Source organism: Pseudopipra pipra, chromosome 1, assembly GCF_036250125.1.
Source record: "Pseudopipra pipra isolate bDixPip1 chromosome 1, bDixPip1.hap1, whole genome shotgun sequence".
Taxonomy (NCBI): domain Eukaryota; kingdom Metazoa; phylum Chordata; class Aves; order Passeriformes; family Pipridae; genus Pseudopipra; species Pseudopipra pipra.
Window position 1 is genome coordinate 149,190,052 of NC_087549.1, and position 25,233 is coordinate 149,215,284.

At 41.9% G+C, this 25,233-nt stretch overlaps 1 protein-coding gene across 1 annotated transcript in view; it reads left to right on the forward strand.

Moving 5' to 3' along the window:
- The window catches only part of LOC135409345 (uncharacterized), a 33,420-nt gene extending 17,831 nt beyond the window's left edge, over window positions 1–15,589 (forward strand). The window contains exon 7 of the mRNA XM_064644775.1: window positions 14,452–15,589. The gene's annotated coding sequence lies outside the window, so the exon portion shown is untranslated. The remainder of the gene's footprint in view (window positions 1–14,451) is intronic.
- Window positions 15,590–25,233: the final 9,644 nt, after the last annotated feature.

Sequence of the window (25,233 nt, forward strand, 5' to 3'; positions counted from 1 at the left end):
TTAGACCAGTGACAGGACCCAAGGGAACGGCCTGCAGTTGTCTCAGGGGAGGTTTAGGTTGGGTATTAGAAAAAGGTTCTCCACCCAGAGGGTGGGTGGGCATTGGAACAGGCTCCCCAGGAAGTGATCAGAGCACCAAGCCTGACAGAGTTCAAGAAGCATTTGGACAATTCTCTCAGGCACATGGTGTGACTCTTGGGGATGGTCCTGTGCAGGGCCAGGAGTCGGACTTGATGATCCTTGTGGGTCCCTTCCAACTCAGCATATTCTGTGATTCTGTGACACTTAAACCCACAAGATTTTCTATAATGGAAAATATTACAGAAACATACAAGATGGGTCACTAAGTTTATGTTTGTCAATAAAGCCCTTCCACAGCTGCTCTGACATCTCATCCAGTAAGAGGCTGACACATTGATTAGCTTCTGCTGTCTGTGTCAGACTTGGTTCACCTAGAAAACTTGAGAGCCCCATCTTTCTAGTGATAAAGAAGTTACTCTGAGTCTCCTGGAACAGCTGAACAGCCTGAAGTAGATTGTCTTGTCACCTACCCCTGGTAACACTTTCCCTTATTATCTCTAATGATATGGCACTCTGACTCATGTTAATAAAAGAAATAAGGTCATTATCTCTGTAAAATGTAGTCTACTGTCTATGAAATGCCTCATTTTTCTGTTGTACAGTTGATTAGAACACATTCTTAGTTTCAGTTTTGAAATGGTTTTGGTTTTGGTTGTTTGACTTTTTTTCCCCTCTTACAGGTCCCTTCAGACAGGGTGCTAAATTTTGCAAATCGTAACTTATAAATATATAATGTGCAATTCATAAATAATAAATTATTATTATAATTCCATTTGAAAATGCATCTGAAATTAGCTCATTTTTAGCAATTTATTGCAATACTTGAAGATAAATGGATGGCAAAACTGGGAATTGGGGTTTCTGGAGAGACAGTTTCAGGAACTCTTAGTCTCAAGGGCCTTTTTCCTTTTTTTTGCTTAGCACAGAGATGGGAGAGTTTAGCCACCAGATATATTAAACATACCACTCAAGTGTTCTTGGGCTTTGTGGGCAGGGTTGTGTGTAGGAATGTACAGTCCTCGTATCTTTACACCTCTGGTGTAACCTTTTTTTTCCAGGTGTTTTTACCTATGTATGATTTTGAACTTGGTACAGAATAAACATGGTCTCAGCAGGGTGTGAAGAGCTCTAACACAGTCCTTGCATTAAAACTGCCCCTGTCTGATACAACAGTCCAAAGTTCAGGCTGAACTGGATGGACTGTTCTGATACAATTTTCTTTATCTTATCAAAGGTCCCCCAGTGAGCCAGGTGAGTCCTGACTGCTTCTTGGTCTCCAGTTCCCTGGCTCAGTCTCTCTCTTCAGGCTGCATGAGTCAGTTTGCTGTTCTCTGGCCACAGTTTTCTAATTTTCTGCCTATTTTTTCTCTGGTCATTTTTATCCATGATCATATGTTAGGAATACTTTGTTTCATAAAACTCTGACTTGCCTTAATCTGTCTCAGAATAAAACATTTCTTTCTCACATTTTCCTAGATCTGTCTCTGAATGTAGTCACAAAAATTTTGACTGCTGTGTGTACTTACCCTGATCATTTTGGATTCCCTGCCACCATATTTCCTATGCACAAAATCATATTAAACTGGCTAGCAGTTTCCCCACTTACCATTTCTACATTCCCAAAATGATAACTGTATATTAAATAACAATTGCATCTTCACAGGGACAGTCACAGCTGTGGTTGGCACCAGCAGCTTGAAGAAGTGGTCTGTAAATCTGGCTCATGACATTTATTACATCTCTCTCCTCTGAGAAATATTCAAGTCACATTTTAAGACAATTATGGACAATTTGTCCAGACTTGAGTGAGACTACTACAAAATAAAAAATCATTTTCATATGTCTAGCTCCAGTTTTATTTCTCATGATGTGTGGGCAGTGGCTCATTTTTCTGAAAGGCCTCTCTTTGGCCAACTTGCTTTCCAGCTGACCTTATAAGATTGCACTGTGTGTCTGAAAAATCAATTAAAACAGAACTGGAATACATTTCTATTATATATTAACACGTGCCCTTGTAAAGAAAGGCTGTGATCTGGGTATGCAAAAGCTAATAATTGACCAACTTGTGGTGCCATACTATTTGTTCTATTTATTTTCTTTGCAGAAAGCGTGCAAACACTTTGGAGGGACACTAAAAAAAATCTGCAGAATATTCATACCAAGTCTAAATGGGCACATTTTAAAATGTTGAGCAATGATTATCAGTGTTTATCACCAAGGGCTCCAAAGCTCTTCTAACAAAAGACAGAAAGTAGATTTTATAGGTTAATGGTAGTGCATGAAAAATAGGTTTATTTTGGCTCATTGCAAGACTGAAAAAAAAGAAAAGCTGAAGATCTAATGTGATAAAGGCACATGAAATGACTGGTTTGTGGTTTTGTGTTACAAGATACAAGTTCAGCATCTGATTTCAGGAAGTTTCTGAGGGCTCCACGAGGTGCTCAGCATTCGCACAACTGTGTCTGCAAACCACTCTGACACTGAAGCTTAATGGTGACATTTGACTTGGTGGAGAAGGTCTCAGTGACTTGTGGTCACTTGTGGGGACAAAGAACAAGGCACTACTGTGTCAGTTGTAGTGACAGAGGGGATGTAGCCTGGAACTGTCATGTCCAGTGGCAGCTGAGAACTGATTTGGCCTCCAGCCTCGTTTGCCTTCCTTAACTTGTGTGCAGTCTTTTGTTACTCACTGACTGTACTCCTTTTCCTCCAACCAGAATTGCTTTGTGCCCTAGAAGTATTTCACTTCCAGAGATTTAATACCACAGGACTATTTTTTCCCTAAAACACTTTCACTACACTAATCTTTCACAGAATCCTCATAGAATCATTGAATAGCCTTGATTGGAGAGGACCTTAGAGATCATCCAATTCCAACCTCTCTGCCATGGGCAGTGACACCTTCTACTAGACCTAGTTGCTCAGAGCTCCATCCAGCCTGGCCTTACACACTTCCAGGGATGGGGCATCCACAACTTCTCTGGGAAATCTGTGCCAGTGTCTTACCACCCACACAGTCAAGGATTTTTTTCTTAATATCTAATCTAAACCTACTCTCTTTCACTTTGAGCTCATTCCCCCTTGTCCTGTCATTATATGCCCTTGTAAATAGTCATTCTCCATCTTTCTTGTAGGTCCCCTTCAGGTACTGCAAGGATGAAATTAGGTCACCCCAAAGCCTTCCCTTTTCCAGTCCAATTGGTATGTGGTTGAGAATCATTTTGAGTTGCTATGGTCATGGAGGTGCCACAGCTTCTTTGGCTTCATGGTACTTCCAGGAGATGCCAGGACCTCTGAAAGAGTCTCACAATGTTCAGAACTACCTCACAGTCTGAAGGACTAAGACTAAAATAAATCACTCTTATCTCTTCTCAGTGATTTTTGGGAGAACTCACCTTTCCCTCTGGACAAGGGCATATGTTCTGGGAAAACATGAGGACTTGGAGCGTTTGAATAGTTAACTTCTATCCGTGTTGTTTTAAGGGAATAATGGTCTTTCACCCAAATGAGTAAATTCTTTAATTCAATTTATAACTCAAAGTGAGCTTGAAAGATGAGCTAATCTTTGGTGCTTTCAGTACCTGCTTTGTAACCTGAGAGCACCAAGATTTTAGGGTTACATTTTTTTTCTCTGACTAAGAGATAGGCTGGGGGCTGTATTTGAACAATGTAATGGTAGGGCAGACTCAGCTGTGATATCCAGCTGTGAATGGACACTTATTTTTTGGTAGTCATTCCTTATTGGGCCTAATTCTGAGATTAACATTTACATTTTAGGTGGGAACATATTCCAGTGACCTGTTATTACCCTGTTATCATATTGAATATAATCCCTTTCATGAATATATTGCTATTGTCTTTTTTGCCCCTGTTTCTTATTGAAAATCCATTCCAGAACTTACTTGCTCTTCCAAAGAAACTTCTTCCAATTCTGTATGTTTAGATGCCTGTTTTTTTTAATCTTTGTTCTCATATCAGTTTTAGATTTCAACTTAATAAATTTGAGCTGGAGCAGAGAACACTATCAGAGTCAGGTTGATGCTTTTTGAAAGAACTTATAAATCTGTAATTCCAGTGGTCTCCAGTTTTCTTCAAGGAGAAAGTACATGTTTCTTCCTGCCCAGTGATGCTTTGATACCAAAAGCTTTTTATTTGCTTAGAGCAATTCTTCAGTTTTGGAGGTTTGTTTTCATTTTGCTTTTACAATTGAAATATCTGATCTCTCATAGTAGATATTAAAGAGAAACCCAGCATATACCACCCAGGATGACCTTTGCTACTAAGTGCTTATACAAAGGATAAGTAATGAAACAGTTTTACTGTGAAAAGAATTAATGAGAGACATAATTTTTTACAGATAAGAAAATGGTATCATTCACTCAACTCTGCCATTGAAGCTGCAATTTTTTGTGTCATTTGGTGATAAATATTTGTTTGACCTTTGATATGTACTTGTTTGGGTATTGGGATTTCCTCAGCTTCTCTTTTAGTGCTAATGAGCAGAATGTGCTAAAAATATTTTTCTTCACTTGCCCTGATTTCATGGGACATCAGTGTTCTGGCAGGACTAAGCCTTTTGCTAAGGGATTACTGTCAGACTCTGAAGAGATGAGTGGGAAAAGTTCATCTCCCAAAAGCTTAAAATAAAATGTCTGAGTTTCCACTCCCAGGAGTGGAAGTCTTGCTGCTGAGCTGAATGACAGCAAACCTTACAGATTTGAAGAATAGCATTATTTTTCATCCAAACATCAAAAAGTAAATTCTGAATATCAAGTTCCTGAGTGGCATCTGACTATTTCATTAAATCAACCACATTGTACCAAGTACTTTGCATTTTATTTTGGCAGTGGGATAGTATTTGTTTAATATGGATCCTCAAGTCCTGATAAAAACAAAACTTCCGTTAAGATAAGATTGCAGGATTAGCCTCAACTTTTGTAATTAATGGCCTGCTTCCAGCAAAAACTATCAACACTTTTTCCTCAACAGAAAATATAGTTTCCTTGAGGCCAATTCTATATGGAATTCTTGAGATTGCTTTGAGATACATATGCCACATATGGTTATGTCTGCATATCAGCAATTCTCTGTCTTTAATATAATATAAAATTATGTGTTTATGGTGGGTTTTACATACGGATGGTTCTCCTAGGTTCTTAATTAGTTATACATTATTTAATTACTCTTGTGTTGTATGCAGTCAAAATACAAATGTGTTACAGTCATGATTAGAAGTTCCCAGACACAAAATACTTGTCATGATAAACTTCTAGATATTAAATATCAGTTTAGATATTCTTGTCATGATAAACTTCTAGATATTAAATATCAGTTTAGATATTCTTGTCATGATAAACTTCTAGATATTAAATATCAGTTTAGATATTCATAGTTATGATAGTTCTTAATAACTATAATTCTACTATCAGTTCAGGTAATAAAATAATTCTCAGTAGACCTTACTACTGTGCAATAAAAAAATGTGCCATCAGGAGTAGTGTTGATGGGCAGGAAGAAATTTGACAGAAGGCTGCCTGCTCTCTCCCTCCTTTCACCCAAACTGTTGTGATCCCAAAGGAGCTCACCAGGACACACTGGAATGAAGCACCAAGACTCTTGGGACCCCTCACCTCATGGTCATCTCCCAGTGGAAATGTGTCTTGTGTGCACCACTAATGCTGGGGCATAATGAACATATTTCACTCAGACTAGTGAGCCTCCACATTTCCCACACACATTTCTATGTATACCAGAAAATAAAAGAAAATAAATTTGTATTTAAAAAGAAGACCGTAAGTTCAAGATTATACACTTCCTGTCACCTGCAAAGCTTGCAGAGGTGCCTGCAGAAAGAGATGCAAAAGTCGTTTGCTTCTCACCTGATACAGGACTTTAATCTTGTCTCAATCTTCCCCCTGCTCTTCGTGCTCCTCCAGTATGTAGGTTCTGTGCCTCTCCTACAAATGATTCCTGATTTTAGTGCCCTGTCATACAGCAGTAGCACTTTCTCACACTAGGAGCTCTGCTTTGTGGCAGGATTTCAGTCGTTCATGATGTGAGGCACTGCCTGATCTTGCTGCTCTGTGAACAGGGAAGGGCACTGGCAGAGGAGGAGACGTGGCCCTTTGCTTGGCCTCAGTCCAGTGTCACCCCGTGCAAGTGTCCTGTATTAGTGGTGCCAAGGGGATCAGCCATTCAACCTTCCACCAGTTCTTATGCTACATAAACACCTGATGATCTTTGTCTCTAAATTATGGCTCAGGAACATTCCCCTTTCCCAGGTTTGCTCTTAGTCTGCAGCTGGGGACCTCCCATGGCATTTTAGGACTTTATTATTAGTCTTTATGTGCTATTTCACATTTATTTTTCCCTAAGAAGCTGCTGTTTTCAGTCTGGCTGACAGCTGTTTGTCACATATTCCAGCTGGAAGAGCTCTCTGCATTAATTCTTGACCAGTTTTCTCTTCAGCACCTGACCCTGTTGCTTACCTTTGGAAGTGTGACTTCCTTAGTCGATGGAAGTGGATATGACCTTGACATCTGTTCTTTCCAAGCAGACCTTTTGTATCCCGTGTTTCATGACTCCAGCAGGCAATTGCACTGTATTGATGCTCCACTTCCCCAGCATTTTGTGGTGAGCTTCTGCCGGTGTCCTCATTCACTGAAACAAGAGATATTCCTGCTGGTTTCTTCTGTTTGTTTGTCTCTCTAAACTGACTGTTGAATAAGGAGTAAAGAGCACAAATGGGGAAGTCAATTTGACTTCAAATAACATAAATTCAAGACTGTTGCTCTCTGTGCTCTCCCCACAATGCTGAGTACTGAGAGAGCTGGGAAGGCTGACTGCTTTCTGTTGAAAGTAATTAAGTTGGCCCAAAATGGGGACCTATCAGTTACTAGTTATAAAGGCAAGAACTCCTTTCTTTTCTTTTTATGGGAACATTCGGTAGAAAATACTCTGATTGCATGGCCAACATAACTCGGAGGATTCATGTTACCTACTCTGTGCCTTTCATATGCTAATTCATGCCTACCTAGGAATATTACAACTATAACCTCTTCATCAGTAACAGAACATGATCAGTTTTGTTTGTTTGTTTTGTCTTCGATCTTCAACAACTGGAAGTTCTCCTTGAGCCATTCCTTTTCTTTAACTCACTTTCTACCCTAAATGTATCTACTGAGCTTTTATGTCTCTCTAACATTAACTTGTAGTTTTTCACTGAAAGCTATGAAGTCCAGGTACTTTGCATAATAAGGCATAATCAAAACTTTAATTAGGAAAAAATAATAAACTCAGTGAAGCTACACTGAATCACACTAGCTAGCATCTGCTGGGACCTTTTTGGATTCAGTGTGGGGAGCACCTTTATGTTCTAGGGTCACCTCTAGGTATTTGTTGCTTCTAAAACTGTTCTGATAAGATTTTAGACCCTCTTCTTAAGGAAAATGATAGAGTGATTTTGAGATATTTCAAAACAAAATTTCTTCCCGACATGAAATTATGTTATTGTAAATCTTTCCTTACTGGCACTTTCACCATTTTCTAACACTGTTGCTCAGATTCAAGCTATTCTCCTGGCCTTAGAATCTGACAGAGTTGATAAATCAAATGTATTAAATCTGCACTTGCTGTGTTACAAATACATACTTTGGAATTCCATCATTGCTGTGGTAATGTGCAATCTGGAGTCTTTACCTGGATATACCCGTCACCACTCAAGTGTCAGAATGATTTGCTAATAATCACGAGCCTTGGTACCTCCATCATTGTACTTCTAAGGATTCCTCCTTGTACAGCTCATTTTCTGCTGAAAACAGGAGTAGTTTAGTGGGACATTGTGTTGTTCTCTTGCCATGGAGGTGGTCTGCTGACATGCCTTGAAAAGACTGAGGAACAACTTTGCTTTTGTTTGCAGAGAGCCCAGGCATGGAGGGAAGCCAGGATCTAACATTTCCATCCTCTTGGCACAGGTCTAGGAGGCAGATCTCAGATGGCTTTCTGGCCCTGAGGCCAAGTGGTACAGCAAGGCTTGTGGTAAAACTCTTACCTCTGAGACAGAACACCCATGTACAAGCTTCCTACTGGCAATGATCCCTGACTGATGTTAATTCCTGAACCATATCTTGGCAGTGTCTTGGAGAGTTGTAGTCAGGCTGAGCCAAAGCTCTGCAGGAACTGTGAGCAGTTTAACAACGTGGACAGTCACAGGACAGTGCTCAGGCCCATGCCCTGACGCTCTGGTGTTCTGGTGATGACAGCACTGGTTCTGAGCAGCCCTTCCAGCATTTTGTCCTGGGGAGATGCTGCCATGGATCTGCGTCGATGCACACTAAACACCTGCTCATCAGGCTTCCCTGTGCTCATCACACAATATGGAGAAGCATAAAAACAAACCGTGCAGCAACTCAGACAGAACAGACAGCAAGGATTAAAGAATGTGTTGGCATTGTTGCAAACAAGACTAATTTGGAAATACTGTGCTCGTAGTGCACGAGAAATACAATTTTTTTATGAAAACCAAGTTGCCATTCACTTCTCCTGCTTTTCTGATGATTGGATATTGTTGCACACATTTTGGGGTATCCACAGGTCCTGCCAAGCTGTGTTGCCAAGCCAGATCTCAGTGTGCATTTCTGATCCTTCGGAAACCATGGTGCAGGTGAGGTTTCATATCATGCTGCTCTTTCTTCCTATTTTATTCACTCCTCTGCCTCATCCATAAGGGATCACCTTCTCATTGATTCTTCACACATAATGTGTTTTCTGGGGCTCTGCTGTTATTCATTAATACCATGTGACAGAACATGTTTGGATTGTTTTATGCAGGAAATACACTTGGTAAGTGCAGTTTTGCTTTCCCTAGACCAAGTCTAGCCCCTGGCTTTGGCTGGAGGTCAAGTGGAGGAACACTGCTACTGGAGTGTTCTGGGACACCTTGACACCAGTACTTTGCAGTGTAACAAATTTGAAGATAAACATGCAAAAACTATTTTCTTTGAGATCTTACAGACTATCCTGGAATTGGCTGCTTATGATTGCTTTTGGACATCTCACCTCTTTTTACATCTGCGCCACCAAACAGTAACCAGCTGATGTTTTGGGGCAGTCTCACCCCCTTTGCTCCAGAAGGAAAGTGTTGTTTCTGCCCCCTGTCCTGTCTGAGGCCCAACACATTATATTCCAAGGAATAAATGCTGAAATTACTGCACAGAGTAGACTCACAGAAAGTGTGTTTGTAATTCTTCATCCTTCTGAATTCCTTCCCAGTTCACTGGGAAGAACATGGAAGTAGTTTCAGACTTTTACTACTGAAAACACTTTTTGTCCTTATGCCCACACGTATCTGGTAGAACTATGCCTCTGCCTCCTTTAAATGCTCTTTTAGCTGATGTACTGCATTATGCATATTGAGGGGAAAAAAAATGAAAAGCAGGCTCCTCTTGAATTCTATTTGTACTTCTCTGTGTTAATTTGCACAACTGACAAGAATCGTTCTATATGGGAAATGAATATCTTGCCACTGGTTTTGAATATAATCTGCTATATTAAATTTTGATTGAGGTTATCTGTCTAACTTGTAGGCCTATATATGCAAATCAAAAGCACTAAGTATTGTGTCTGGCTAACAGCCAGAAATTCTGACTCACAATCAGTAGAAAACACAAAAGAAATTTTTCTGTATCAGTAAGGAGGAAATTAGATACTTTAAAAGGGCTTTGTTCATTTCTTCTATAACTCTTAAGTACTAAAAAAACTTGAGGCTCAACAGCATCACTTCAGTTAATGGAATTTTTTTTGTATATAGAAACCAATATAAAAAAATAATGTCCCAGAAGATGCTTTGATCACTGGAAGGCTCTCCTGGCTCTCAGAACCAAGAGAGGTTATGTGAACCTTGAAAAATCAGCCTCAAGGTCTTTTATCAAGCTATTGTGGTTCAAAAAGGAAAATGTATTTTTCATGTTTGCACCTAGTCAGGTCTCCCAGACAACTTCTAGCAGAGATGACAGAGTATTCTTCTTGGTTTTCTCTTACAATACAGTGATACAAATGAGAAACAGAACTTACCTGTCTGCATAGTCTACAGAACAGTGCAGGCACTAATGTCAACCACACAACGGGGTTCACGTCACACCATCTGATTTCCTGTGCCTGCATCTGTCCTTGTTGGGGTCAGTACCTTGGAGTATGTGGGCAATCATGTGGGGATTGTGGCTGTGGAGCTATGAAGGTGGGAGATACTGAGACAGGCATTGCAGCTGGTAAAATGGGGAGCCTCCTGCCAATCCTTGCCTCAGTGCCCATGCCATGGCCTTCTACATATGAAATTAATCTGTTCTGTGGGCCTACTCATTTCGAATGAACACTTCTGAAACTTTTTGATAGCCAGGATCAATTGTCAAGATGCACAAGTCCTGCAGAGGAGACACTTTTCAGGAAAGTGAACCCAAAAAGCCATCCCTGCCTTTGGCTGTTCGGAAAGAAATTATCAGTCACATTAAATCAGAGAAACAGCCTAGAAAGTTCCTATGAAAGTGCTTCTCTCTCACTTCCTCTCCTCTGTGTTGTGGTCCAGATGAGAGGACATCTCTGTGGCTCAGTGGATGAAGCAGCTGCAGCGGCTCTGGAGTGACCAGCACAGTGAGCAGGAGGGAGAGAGCTGCAGGGCACAGTGTGCTGCTGGGCTTCAGGTGACCGGAGAATCTATTTCGGAAACCACTCAGGTACCAGAAGCGTCTGACAGCCTGGAGAGGAAGCACAGCTGCCAGACCACACAACCTGCCTCTTTTCAGCATAAACATTTGTCACTCTTTGCTGCTGTCATGTTCCTGGAGACCTTCTGGGGACCAGAAGATCCTCTCATTAACCTCATTATCTCACCTTACTTCAGCCACTTGCGCTTTCCTGGCAGACCTGCAATTTCTCCTGCAAATTTCCCCACAGAAGACCATTTTAATTGCAGTTTTGCTGCAAACAATGCAGTTTAGCTGTCTACAGGTATTTCCTCATGTTGAGTCTATATTCTGCTTGACTTGAAGTCTGCTCCCTGCACTGTGCTCAGTGTCAGCAGGTAGCAGGTGAGTGTGGGCAGACAGATGTTGGGGCTGTGTCCTCTCTGGGGCCTCTGCAGAAGGCTTGTGCAGGGACTGCTGCATCCCAATACTGCATCAGGTTAATTACATTGTGCTGATAATTAAATTAAGGAGCTCTATGCAGCAGGGTTGAATTCAATCTAATAAATGTACTGAACAGAAACCGACAGCAATCGGCTTCATGGATGTTCAAGGAACTGAGCAGCAAACTGGAGAACAGACAAAAGATGGAGAACAAAATTGGAAGGATGAGAACAAGAGGTGAAACCTGAGCAGAAAGGGACAGGCAGAGGAGGAAGCGCAGAGACCAACATGGACGAAGACCAGCATAAGAAAAAAACAAAGAAAAAAATGGCTGTGATGAAGCATAGTAGATACTGGGATACTGGATACCAGTAACAGCCAGACAAGCTCTTGGGCATTCAGATTTCAAAATGTTTTTATTTTCAAGGATTTGTCTTTAAATCCTGGAAACATTTTAAAAAGGTTCAAGAGTCCCAAATAACAATATGCACATAAGAAATACCCATACATAAGAAATAATGTGATCTGAGAAATTCCAGTCTTTATCCTGGTATAGAATATAGGCATTATTTATAGTTGAAAAATTAGTCCCCAAAATGCACTTCTGCATGTTTCTGAACCTGCAAAATACTTATAGATTGCATATGTGAAAAATCTACATTAAATGCTCGCAGTAAGATAATTATATGTCATCTGAGGAGAAGGAATAATAAATATTTTCACAGATAGTTTTTTTTTCTCTAATACAATATATGAGTGCTTGATAATATTACTAACAACGAACTTTAAAGCAAAAAATGCTGGGTTTAATAAAGATTTAAGACTCACCATCAGCTCACATAGTTTTCTCCATGTGCCACTGCTTTTAGACACACTTTTTCACTTAAAGTCTTTAAAAAAATCTCTATATATTGCATGTGAAATCCCAGCACAAAAGTTTCCTGGTGATGCATTATTTTCCTTACAGCAACTATAATCGATACAACCAAGGCTCAAAGCAAAGTGTTATGGCTGTTTTATAAACTTAGGAATGTACTCTGGAAATTTATTATGGAAAAATTGACTCAACCTGTATTTAAGGATTAACTAGGGCAAGTCCTGTGACAGGGTGTAGCCCAAAATGCACGTGCTACTTCTGCTGAGTTACAGGTATGGCTGAGTTCCGGCAAGGGGGAGCACTGGGGTGGTGTTAGGGAGAGGCAAAGTGTGGCTGGTGTGTTTGAAATGCTGCTCTGCTTTCCCCCCTGAGGGTGCATGAACCCTTTGAGTACTTAGGGCAATAACTGTAGATGTCTCACCCCTGGAAGTGGGATTGTATGGGGATCGGAGCAACCTGGGCTAGTGGAAGGTGTCCCAGTCCATGGCAGGGAGGTTGGAAACCAGATGATCTTTAAGGTCTCTTCCAACCCAAACCACCATGTGATTCTGTGATGTTCTCAAAAGTATTTTGGTACCCATTTGTCTGTGAAATTAGTAATTTAGGTGCTTACATGCATCTGAACACATGGTTGTTGGTAGTCAAATTGACAGGATTTAACGTGGAAAAAGTAATTTTAACTCTCATTAAAAGTAGTTACAGCGTTGCTTGTTCATATGCTGGCTGTATTTATCCATGAAAAATAATTAAAAAAAAAAGAAGGATAAAAACATAATTCCTTAATGTCTGAAACAACTAGTGATTCCTTTATTTTATAGCAGGGTCTTATTAACATTTGATTTTACAAAGAGTCAAGCTCCTGAAGTCTAGCAGCTGTAGGAGAACTTTGGCTTTGTTCTGTTGTTTGTTTGTTTGTTTGTTTGTTGTGGGTTGTGTTTTGGGGTTTTTTGTTGGTTTTTTTAATGTGTCTCTAATCCTCAGAGCTGTAATGAAAAGTTTAAAAATATGACTGGAGGATCAAGGGCCGTATTTGGGATCTTAGAGGATCAAAGGAGAAAAATAAGAATAACCCCCCATTGTGGTATTCTCAAAGTTATAAACATGCTTGAGGCAATATCATGATGGGGGAGAGGATGATTCATGGGGGGTTTTTAGGTTTGGGAGTTTGGTCATACTGCCTTTGTGTTACTTTCTGAAACTTATTTTACAATATCCACAATTATTCATATAAATAGCCTACAAAAAGAAAAAAGAATTAATTTTGGCTTAAAATACTAAATGTAGAAAATAAATTATAATGTTGTAGGATACAATTTTGCTTAAACAAGAGAATGGGTTATTTATATGGTAGCTTTTATTCCACCTCAAATGTATGTTAATTTAATAAAGAATGTCCAGGAGACCTGCTTGCTTACAATACCCAGTGCTAAAATACTTCTATAGAAGTTCTACCTTTTCTTGCCTTACTTTTTAACTTTCAGGACCATACTAGGAATGAAAAATGTTGTGACAGTTTATTCACAAGCATGTTTATTAGTTTTTTTTCATTTCTTTATTCCAGGGGTCAGTCATTCCCATATCCCTTGGCAGCAGCACTTCTTTGGCAAAAAAAGTTATATAAATGTTATATAAAGCGGGTGTTACGGACCTCCTCTATTTTGGTGCAGCTCCCAGGCTGCCCCAGACACCTTTTTACTGTCCGGGGGAATTTTGCTTCCTCCGTCCATGTGCCATTAACATCCCTTCCTGACCTGGTGACAATGTTGTTTAACCCCTGCAATCTCATTTCTGGGTCTGTTGCCTTCCGTGATTCCCGTAGGAACCTACAAGACAGTTCTCTACAACATTAAAGAAGATGGTTCATATTCTTATTTAATTCTGTGTGGTTTTAGAGAAGTGGCTACAGACTTTATACCTGACAGAACTTTGCATCCGTTAAATACCGAGACTTCCATAAGGAGGGAAATAAATCTGAATTCTTGTATTTCTTGAAGATAACCACCACAATCCTGTATTTTTTTCAGAAGATAAGATTTTTGAGGAAAACTCTTCCCCCTTCTCCCTCGAGGTTTATAAATCGTTGTTTTATAGAATCCCGTGAGATTTGTTGGAGGTAATTAGGGTGTAGGCTTTGAACCCAGGGAAAACCTGATTTTAAGTGATGGGGTCAAAGGTCTGTGGCTGTAACAGGCTTTGTCTCATTGTCAAATTCAGGCGACATAAAAGGGTGCAAAGATTGTCCAGGGAAGAAGAGTCACTTCTAAACCAAAACCTCGTATTTTGATCCAGAATGTATGTTTGTTTCTATGTGTACGGAAACCACTTGCTGTTCTAAAGACATCTCTCTTTCTCTCTCTCTCTTTGCGGTCCCAGATTCTCAGCCCTGGAATCCTGCCTGGCAGCAGGGGTGGCACTGGCGCGGGTTTGCTCTGGAGCTGCAGCGAGGCGCAGCCACAGGTGAAGGGATGTTGGAAGCGATTCCTTCTCCGATACCCTGTGACGCCAAATCCATTCGCCCGCGGGGGCTGAGCCGCCTCTCTCGCCCGGCTGAGTTTGCAAGCGCGCTGAAGGCTTTTTGGAGGGAGTGAGCGGAAAAAAAAAAAATCCGTGTTCAGGAGTGGACCGCGGCCCTCCTGGGCTTGGCAAGCGTTCCCTGTCAGCCCGGGGGAGGGAGGGGGGAAAGGGAGGGCAGCCAGGGGGGTTGCCCAGCGGGAATGAGCCCGGCGGGGCTCCCGCCGTGCCCGGGGCCGTCCCGGGGCCGCTGCAGCCGCCGGGCTGCGGGGACCGAGGGGTGGGAAGCACTGCCTCGGGGGGAATAATCCTCCTTTCGGGCACGGCCGGGAGAAATCCTGTGGGGAGGGAGGCGAGGGAACAGCCTGGGAGGTCGGGAGGGAAAGGAACCGCGCCGCCTTCGGGCGTTTTTGGCAAGGTGAAGCCCAGCCTTTTCGCCCACCGCCGCGCTCCGCAGCCCCGGGAATGCAGGCGCAGCTCCAGCTCCTCTCCCCCCGCACAGGGGCCGGCGGGGCGAGCGGCAGCCGGGGGAAGCGGCTGCGGGAAAGTTCCTTGGTGCTCGTTCTGCAGTTCGTGGCGACCCGGCCGGGGCTCTCAGCAGCACCCGGGCACCTCCTCCCATCTCCTGCCCTCCTTCCCTCCCTCCTTCCCTCCCTCCCCGGCCGGGCTCCCCGCGGGACTCCCCGCTCTGCCAGGAGCGTCGCCCGAGCGCCTTCCCCTTTTCAGGGTTTTGTGGCGTTCGGGTGTTTTTTAATATTTTTTTTTTTCTCTCTCTCTCTTTCGGTGAGAGTGCGGCCGGGCAGGGTGAGGGGAAGGAAACTTTCTCCCCCCCCCCCCCCCCCAGGATGCTCCGGATATTTTTGAAAGGGCGGAAGAGTGAGAAAGGGAGCAGCGTCTGTAAGGGCATCTCATGCTCTTGCGAAGGTCCCCCCTGACACCTCGCTGCTGGGATTAAAAACCGGAGCTGGAGAAACTCCTCCCCCTCCCTCTGCTTCTCTCATTCTCCCCCTCCCCCTAGCCCCCCCCCCCCCCCCCCCCCCCCAATTTCCTAAGGCCATTAAAAAAAAAAAAAAAAGAAAAATCAAAATAAGGAGCCTGGAGTAACTGCGGCCCGTGGGACGGTGGGGAGAGGTGGAAGAGGAGCCTCCCTCTCCAGATCCATCGCTCAGCACCACGCCTGGGTGAAGGGATGGGAAGCACTGCCATGGACAAGAAGAAAGATGCCTCCAGCAGCAGGAAAAGCTCCGGCCAGAAGAAACTCATGTTGCGAGTGCACATCCCCGTAAGTGGCTCCTTGCTCTTCCTCCCCTTCGGCAGCTGGCGTGGTTTAGGCGCTGAGGCATGTTTCTCTCTGACATGTAGCTCAGCGAAAGGCAGGGAGAGGTGTTCCCTGCTGCCGAGGTCTGGAGTTTGGGGCATGCTGGGCTGGGGGGTGCAGCCCCTGCAACAGGCAAGTCCTCCACATCTGGGGTAGGTTGAAGCGTGGGGTCTGAGCCCCCCGTGCAGTGCTGGGAGCTCAGGGTGCAGTGACCGTGGCACGGAGTGAGAACTTCAGTTATCCTCACTATCCTAGTTTTAGAAGTGACTCTTACTCCGGGCTGCACCAGTGCTCCTCTGCCCTGGGCTATGGGTTTGGCTCAGTGTGTCTCTCACAGTCCACACGCAGACTCGCAGTACGGTTTAGCAAAAGGTCTCTTCACCCCCAGGTGTTGGTCTCAGCATCCCCAGGTTTGGCTCTGGGAACTATCCGTGCCTGTAGCTGAACCAGGGTTTAATCGGACTCTTCCCTCTCTCAAGACTAATCCACATTTGAATTTCCCAGGGCAGGGTTGCCCAGAGCTCGATCTCAGGTTTGGATCCAAGCAGTCTGTTCATTGCCGAGAGAGCAGGGGGCAGTTGTTTTACCACCGTGGAGCAAACTAGTGAGCCATGCAGTCTGTTCACCGACTCTGTTTTGTATATTCCACTGTAAGGAAACATGCAAGAAATTACAGTACATAGATAGAGAATAAACACAGATCAAAAGTTGCTCAGTATTCCAAGTGAGTACTAAAAGGCTGACTGGGTCAGTCTTCAGAATTACATGCCCTTCAAAACTTTTTGTTTTTCTTTACTATTAGGATGTTCTTATGATCTATGTAACCATTAGTTTTTTATTCTCAGTCCTGATGTGCTTTTGGTGTCAGTACTTCTGGCAAGAACTGACAAAGTCCTTGTATCTTTTCTGGGCACTCTGTTGTTTTATTGCTTATTTGTTATATTTGTTTGGGGTTTGTTTTTTTTTATTTTAAATCTCATTATGTAAAAGTGGGAAACAACCCTACATGTCTCTGCCAAGCCCCCAAGGAGCAAAAAGATATTTCTGGTTCTAAGTTTTTCCTTTGTTTTAGGGAAGAATGAGAAGTCAGAGCAAATTTATTAGGTGTCTCGGGTGTGTGGAATAAAATGGAGGAGAAATACATGACTCCTCTGCAGATTTCATTTTTCTCTGGGGAGGAATGCAAGCCCAAGAGCCCAAGCCAAACTTCTGGAGCTCTGAGTGCATTCAGTACTAGAAAAAAAGGGTTTGTTTCTGCTAACATGGGTGTTGCCTATGCATTTGTGACTGGAACTTTTAGGCAATAAACTTTGCCATGTTACCAGTAGTACTTCACAATAGGGATGTAAAATAGCAACAAATAAAATGTACCACACCAAAGCACCGCTCACTCTGTGCACATTATTCCTTTCCACCCTCCCTGCTACATTTTCTTTGCCCTTTCTTTCCATTGCCCCCCCGACCTCTGACTCAGTCCAGCCAGAAGCTCTTGTGCAGCTGGATCTCCACTGCTGCTCCCAAGAGCTGCACTTTCTGCCTGCTGAGGAGCCATAGGTAATTCTGGAGATGCTGTGGTTGTTGCAGGATTTTACAGAATCCACCTGGTGCTTTTGAAATACCTGCTGACCACCAGACACATGTGACCACAGCAGTACTTAAGCAATTTTCCTCAGTTTATGGGTGTGAAGCTAAGTTGGGAGAAGTGCCTAAGTGTTCACACTATAGCATTATTGCCAGAGGAAGGCTAATGCTTTTTCCTATTTGCCTCCCTAAGCCATGGGCAACATTTCTTTGTGAGTGTTGCCTTAGTTCTGTTTTGGATGGAACATCCTTAGTGGTGGGTCATAATTTTTCATGTTCATTAATCTTCTGGTTCTTTTCTATGCAGTTTTTCACTTACATAGTGGTAGTTATGCAGATACAAGCCTGCAAATGCCTGGTATTGCACTGAAGTCAACATTAGTTTTGTTGTTCACCCAGTTGGAAGCAATTAAAGATTTGTTAATGAGATGACACCTTCCATCCTTCCTCTCCATCCCCAAAACACAATCCTTCTCTTTCATTCTGCATCATTTTAATGTTCCTAAAATGGACTGTTGGGCCCAGAATCTTTCAGGTTGTACTCACATTCTTAGTGGTTTCCTGTAATCTGGCAGAGTTTAAACATGGCTGTGCTATAAGAAAGAACATTTTTCTCATTCTGCTCACTTGACAGTGGAATCTGCATTTGAAAAGATCCATTTAGACTGTTTTTTTTTCTCTTTCATAACTGTTTTCTTGGGTGTTGTTTTGAAGCATCATTCTTATTATTTCAGTGGCGCCTGTCAGTGTAGCTGTAGTTGTCAAGGGAGCTTTCACCAGACAGTAATTTTTATTTTGTTCATCCTCTTCTTTGTGTTGCTGTGAGATCGTGTTTATTGCTGAGATTCGTAATTTGTGCTCATTTTGATCTTCAAATTAGGAACAAGAGAAGGACTAATAAGATCTGAGTAGGAGGGGAGAGAGGAGTCAATTTTGAAAGAAAAAGCCATGGGACAGAGGTACTGTTGTGATGCAGGCTGACCTAAAACATGTTTATTAAGCACACAGAAGTGCTGACTGAAAAATTAATTACATATATTGTGAAAAAAAAGGTGAATGATGCAAAATGCACTACAATTAGGTTAGAAGATTGTGGAATAATAAGTATGTCTGAAAAGAAAGTTGCATGCTTCACTTCCTCTCCCACGTTGTTTTTTTGGGGGGGAGCCTGTGTGTGACAGTGGGAAAAAATGGATCAATTTAAGAAAGCTGGTTTGTGTCTTGCAGCACTCCAGGACATTTCTCAGGTACATCTTTCTCAAGCAAGAAAAAGACACAATATAAAGATCTGGAAACATTCTATTTTCACCTTCTTCCTGTGCTCAGTCTCCTTCAGCACAGGTGGGTGGTGCCTGGCCCGTGCTCCTGGGAATAGTGGTGGACCACTAAGTTCCTGCAAGTTGGCTTTCCTTGCTGCTCTCAACTTGTGTTCAGTAGCCAAGACTAAAGTGGGGACTGCTGTATTCTGTAGTGTGGCAGGGGAGTATTTGTTTAGAGGTTGGACTGATAAAACAACTTTTTGTTTGGTGGATGTTTTCTTTGCAAATACATGACTGACCAAAACTGGTAATTTAGATGGACCATAATATCATTGCAGGACCCTTTGTAGAGGTCGTATCAACCTCTGTCTCTCCCAGCAGCACATTCTGAAGTCTTGAAATTAGAGATGCCTAAATGGAAAATTCTGGTCCAAATATCTTTGAAAGCTGCTACAGATTTAAATAGAAGCCTTTGCTCTCTAGATGCATCATATCTGTAATGTGAAGACATTAGCATTATAAAATTCCTTTTTAAGCCATTAGAAGTAAGTGCTTGCACATTGCTGTGAACATTTTTAAAACTCTATTCTAAGATGGGATGCAATTGTCTGCTGAGTAGGAGCTCGCAGCAGTGAGATCAGTGTGTTCTTTTGTCATCTTGCAAAAATCGATCTCTTCTAATGTTAACGTAGCCATTATAATCCTCTGGTGCCAAGAAAAAAAAAAGAAAAGGAGAGATTCTGCTGTTGTTTGCCTTGAATTTCATCTGGGATAATTCAGCCAGTGCCAGAAAAGTTATGTTGTACTTACGTGAGCGCAACTGAGGGCAGAACCTGTCTCAGGAGCTTCACCACAGCAAGTGCCAAGCACCTGCTGCTCCCAGCAGGTGGGGAATTGCAGAAGCTTGGCACTTCCTTGGATTTTTCCCAAATACATCACAAGGTGACTTATTGTTTGAAAGAACAAAGAGATTTTTTCACAATAAGGACAAAAATAACATCTGCGAATGAATGTAAAAACATCTTTCAGTTCAGTGAAGTGGCTGTTGCCTCTGGTACTTCAGCCCTGACAGAGCTGATGCACTAGAAGGATGTTCTTGGGGACCAGGATCCTTTATTTTCAATGTCACACAAACAAACATCTCTGCACACCTTCTCCCATTTCTTTGTCATCCTCCACGATTTTGAAGAGACTTCTCAATGTCAAAATTTATTGCTGTTTCCAGGCTTGTTTTTACGTTGGGATGCCAGGCTGAACGTCAGATGGCCTAAATATTTCTAACCCGATAGATGACAATGATGTTCTGACAGTACTGTTGGCTCAGGCTCTGTCCCTCCATCTTGCTTTCCACACTTGCAAAGTCATTAATGGCTGCATGCCTAATAAATCATTGTGAAATGGTTTTGTTCTGTCACAGCTTTTGCAGAGTGCTTCCTGTCTCCTGGTAATTGCAGGGTGGGTTGATGAGAATGGCACTTCAGTCTAGGAGTCATTTTAGGAAGCTGTAGGTGAGGAATAAGGTGAATTCTTTAAAAGGTTAAAGGAAATCAGCTTCCAATAGGATCTAGGAGTGAAAAAAATGTTTATTTTCTTGGTAAAGGTGGTGGGGGAAGAGGGAGACAGAGGAGAGTGAATGTTTCCCTAATATTAGATCTGCAACTGTTCTCCCTCTCGCTCTCATAGGACAGGCTCTGAGTTGTCCTGAGCCTCTGTGGCCTTGAATTTTAAATTTGGATTCCTCCCTAAAGGGCTGATATATTAAGACTGGAAAGGGCAAGAGGTATTTGCTGAGGAGTATTGAGATGGTACTTTGAATTTATCTGAAGGATAGAAGAAAGGATTAATGTTTACAAACATAATAGCTGCCACTGTAACTAAAGAAGCTCTTAGTCTTTTTGGTTCTAAAGCATGACACAAACTGACCATCAGCTTATTGAAAAGTGCTATGTCTTTAAAACATCACTTTTTCTAGTAGGAGATTCTGCTCCTAAATGGTCTCACCCAACCCCCTTTATTTATCCCTGTGAGCCTGTGAGGACTGTGGGCTCAGAGGAATGTGAATTTCCTCGGAGAAATAAGTCATGAATGTGGAAAGAACCTCACAGAAATGTGGATGCTGAGACTTTTGGCTTCAGGTAAGGAAAAGTTAGAGATGAGGAGTGAAGTGGAAGGTAGTGATCTCCACCTAGGACGTTCCAGCACCTGTTCACAGACCTGCAACGTTCAACTTATGCTCAGTTTTACCTGGGGAACACATTGCATTCAAGGCAGCTACTCAGAAAGCAGAATTCAACTGAAAGCAGAATTCAACACTCATTTGGTTGCTGATGTATGGTCAGTTTGTGGAATTAGGTTGGTGTGCCCATGTGCTGGCTTGGCAGGGCTAATGGGAGCAGAAAGGAGCCAAAGCTGAGTCAACATTGGTGGACCAAATTATGGAATCCGTGTTGAGTGAAGTACCACATATAATTGTCATCCTTTTGAAGAAAAGCTGAATTTCCATCAAAAGGTAGCCCATGCCTGGGGAGTAATGAAAGAGCAGAGTTGGTTACAAGCGAAATGAACATCAAAGAAGACATGAATAACAGGCAGCAGATGTCACAAAATGTCTGTCTGGCATAGAAATACCCTTTTGTGGGCTATGTTACCCTACACTGATCATCAGGCTTTTGGAATTAGCTTTCTTCCAGGGCCTGATCTGGTTGCAGAGGACTGCTGTCTCGATTTTCTACCATTGTTTGCACTGTAGCCACACTGGAGGAAGTGTTACAGCCTCACAAACAGGGAGAGCTGTGAATACCTTCAAAGGCTAAAAGAAAAAGCAGCTTGAGTGTTTCCTGAATGGAGTATGGTTTTTATCCTGGAAAGGAGAACTTACATATATACATGAATATAATATATCATCAATAAATATAAAATATTATTGGTGGTTTGGTGATACAGTGTTATACTACTACTGAAGTATTTCTGCTACCAGCAGTGAGCTGAAACAGTGATGCACGTGCAGTGATTCTGCTGCAGAATGATTTTTGTGTTTGCCCTTTAGGTAGTTGTAGAAACTGGAATATAATGCTTCAGTTTAGTGTTTGCTTCTGTAATACTGTCTCACTTAAATTGCTTGCATATAACTACATATGAAATCTTTAAAGCATGAAGGCATTATTTACACGGTAGAGAACCAAAACATAACACGGTACTTCAGTTTTTGACTTTGAGGATTCAGAGATTGGCATACAGCCTCCTTTAAATTTTCATATAATTTAGCTTGACAGTAAATTACATTATGCAAGCGTGACGCAATGGGATGCAGAGCAAATGCATTGCAGTATGTGTTTCATGGTTGTCATTTATATCACACACTGTGACTGTTCAGACCTTATGGTCATTATTGCAAAGGGGGCCTGTGACCTTCTGCTCCAAAAACAGAACCCATGTCGTAAGCTGAAGACTTAATCTATTTTTTCAGTCAGGGTGAGAGAACTATATGTCTTTTTTAAAGCTGCTGAAGAACAGATTCACAGATCCGCAGTTTCATTAGGAGGAAGCGTGTGCATTATAAGCATTATAACGTTATGTTATGAAGTATTTATCATCATTTATTCATAACAGGCATTGTGCAAATTTCAGACAACTTTTTATGCTGCTGGAGAAATGAAGATAAGACAATAACTCCTATTCTGCAAGCTGAAGAAAGCAAACCTCTCTGAGTGGTCAGAGTTACAGCATTACAAAACACAGGATTTTCTTGCTCAGTTGTAGATTTAGTAGGGGTCTTTTATGAATTACTGAAGTTTGGGTCTGGTTGTGGAAGCTACATGCCAGTTGATTCCTTTAGAAAAGTTTGGAAATATGTCTTTCATGGAATTAGAGAAATCAATATTTAATGAGCTAAATTAGGGGTAAAATTTGAATTCAAGCATGAAGAAACATTTCAATGAAGACAAGCTCTCCATAGAAATGGAATAGCTGTAAGATGTGATGGACTAAACAGGTGCCCTGAGTGTTGCCTGTGGCCTGTCTAGTGGAAGAAGTAGATTGTTATCTGCCTGCCACTTACTTTGAATGGACTCTGCATGGAAATCTGAAAAGACACCTGGAATTATGCACAGATTGCTCAAGTGTGTCACGATGACTCTAGTTTTTCTACCTAGCCATAATCTTCGACAAATTTCCATTGATTCAGGATTGTTCTATGCCTTTAAATAGCTGTGCATTTAATATGTTTGCTAAGGCTGTGTTGTCTTACTTTTGGCAATGTGGCAAACAAATGTTTTTACGGGATCATGGAACAGTTGAGATTGGAAGAGACCTCTGGAGATGATTTAGTCCAAGCCTCCTGCTGACCCAGTGGTCAGCTAGAGCAGGTTGCTCAGGACTTTTGTCTCATCAGATTTTGAATATGCCCAAGGATGGAGACTGCACAGTTTCATTGCTCTGAAGGAATGCACTTGGGCAAGTGAAAGCTCCTTGAGACTGACTGTTGTTGAGTCACTACACAGGCACACTGAACTCCACAGTTGGTTGGATCTTGTCCCAAAAGCATAGTGCCAATCTAGGGAGTGAAATTGGATTTGGCTAATAGTAGTGTAGTGTAGAGACTTCCGAAGGATTCACTGAGGTGGGAATTGAAACTGGAGGCACAGTAGTCCCAGCAAGACTTGAGGAAGGAAAGGAACAGTAAGGAAGCGGTAAAATGGTGCTTAGTCAGTGTTACCACAGTATGTATGGGAGTTTGCCAGCTTCTCTGTAGAGCATTCCATCTTCTGGAATGTGGTTTTCATCATGTGTTGTCATTCCTTTTACATAAATTAATTAGGGGGGATTTGCTGTTATGGAGTATTAATCATGGCTTCCGTGTTGGAAGTATGATCTAAAGCAAGAAGCATGAAGAAGGGCACTTCAGGGATAAGAGCACTAAATCATCACCAGGCTGTCTGAGTCTGTATCTGCTGTATTGCCTGAGGGTAGAGGAGATGTAAGCTGTGCATTGATGAATGGCTCAAGCTTGAGATCCACAAAGAATAAATTTTTAAAGTAATAGTGCCACAGTGAGACACTGAAACAACTTATGGGATCTTCTTTCCATCCCTGACTGAGTGCTGTTAGATGTCTCTACATATGTTGGTATAGACAAACTCTCCAGAGAGTTTAAAGATGTTACAGGCTGGAGGCAAGTGAGAAGGAAGGACATTGTCCCTGCAGTGCTGATATTCAAGGAGATGGTTGGAGTTTAAGCAACGTATCCCATGTTGTACAGGAATGTGACAGTTGGACTAATAAATCCTGAGACCCAGTTCACTAATCTTAGCCATAAGCCCAACCTTCTTCCTATGGTATTTGTTCCATAAGGATCCATGTAGAACCTCGACCTAAGTCACAGTCGTGGAAAGTATTTTTACTTTTGTTTTTTAAAAATATGTGTGAAGTGAAAGGATTCCAGTCTAATGTCTACAGACAGTTTACCATGTCTTAAAATATCACTGTTAGGGCTCTTTTGGCAGTCTGATCAGGAAGACCAAGGATTGAGGATATTAGATAAAAGCATCAAAAGTGGTACTGCAATGAGTGTGCCTAATTATCACACCCTCCACGTGGTTCATGTGGTTGTGAAAGTTGTGAAACATTAGTCTTTTTTTTTTTCCCTGTACAGCTGGTGGCACATCAGTTGTAGAGTTCTTGAAACAAGACATCTGCAGCCACTTCACATGGAGTCATACATAAACTCGAGAAAACAGAGTTTAGGTACATCTGAAATAGCACTTTATCAATCGCATTTAACCTACAGCACCCCCCAAAGACTTTGCAGGTATCCTGTCTCCATCCCTGCACTCCACTGACTTGTCCTTGCAGTTCCTGGAGCTGGGCATTCCCCAGTACTGCTGCCAACTAGTGCAGGAGAGAGAATACCAGCATGGTCTCAACACTATTCTTCTTAGATACTCCTTCCTCTAATGCTAGATAACTCCACATTTTTATGGGAAAATGGAGAGCTTCTGCCATCTGAAAAGTTGAGCCAACATTATTCATAAACATAAGATTTATAGCCTGAAATGAATGGGAGGCAGAAGGTGTTATTCAGCTGCTCTCTTTGCTTTTTGTTTAGGAGTTGATGTTAAAGGTAAATACTAATTTAATAGAATTCTTTTAGTTGAATGATGATTAATTATACATTTTCCTTATATTTTTAATGTTTTTTATAATGACTCTACATGCTTTGAGCTGTGCAGAGGCAGGAGGGTACATGCCAGTGTTATTCTTTATAAAATAAATCCAGTAATTAAAAGGTGCAGTTACTTCAATTCTTTTTTTTTTTTTTCCTCTATTATACTAGGAGTTCTGGCTCTTTTCACTGCTGCAGATCTGTGGAAGTGTCATCAGTTGGCATGCAAAAGTTGCTGGTAAAGGAACTCTTCTGATTTTCTCCTGAAGTCAGTAAAAGAGGAAACGTGTCTTACTTAACCATGTACAGCAGTGGTCTCATCTCTG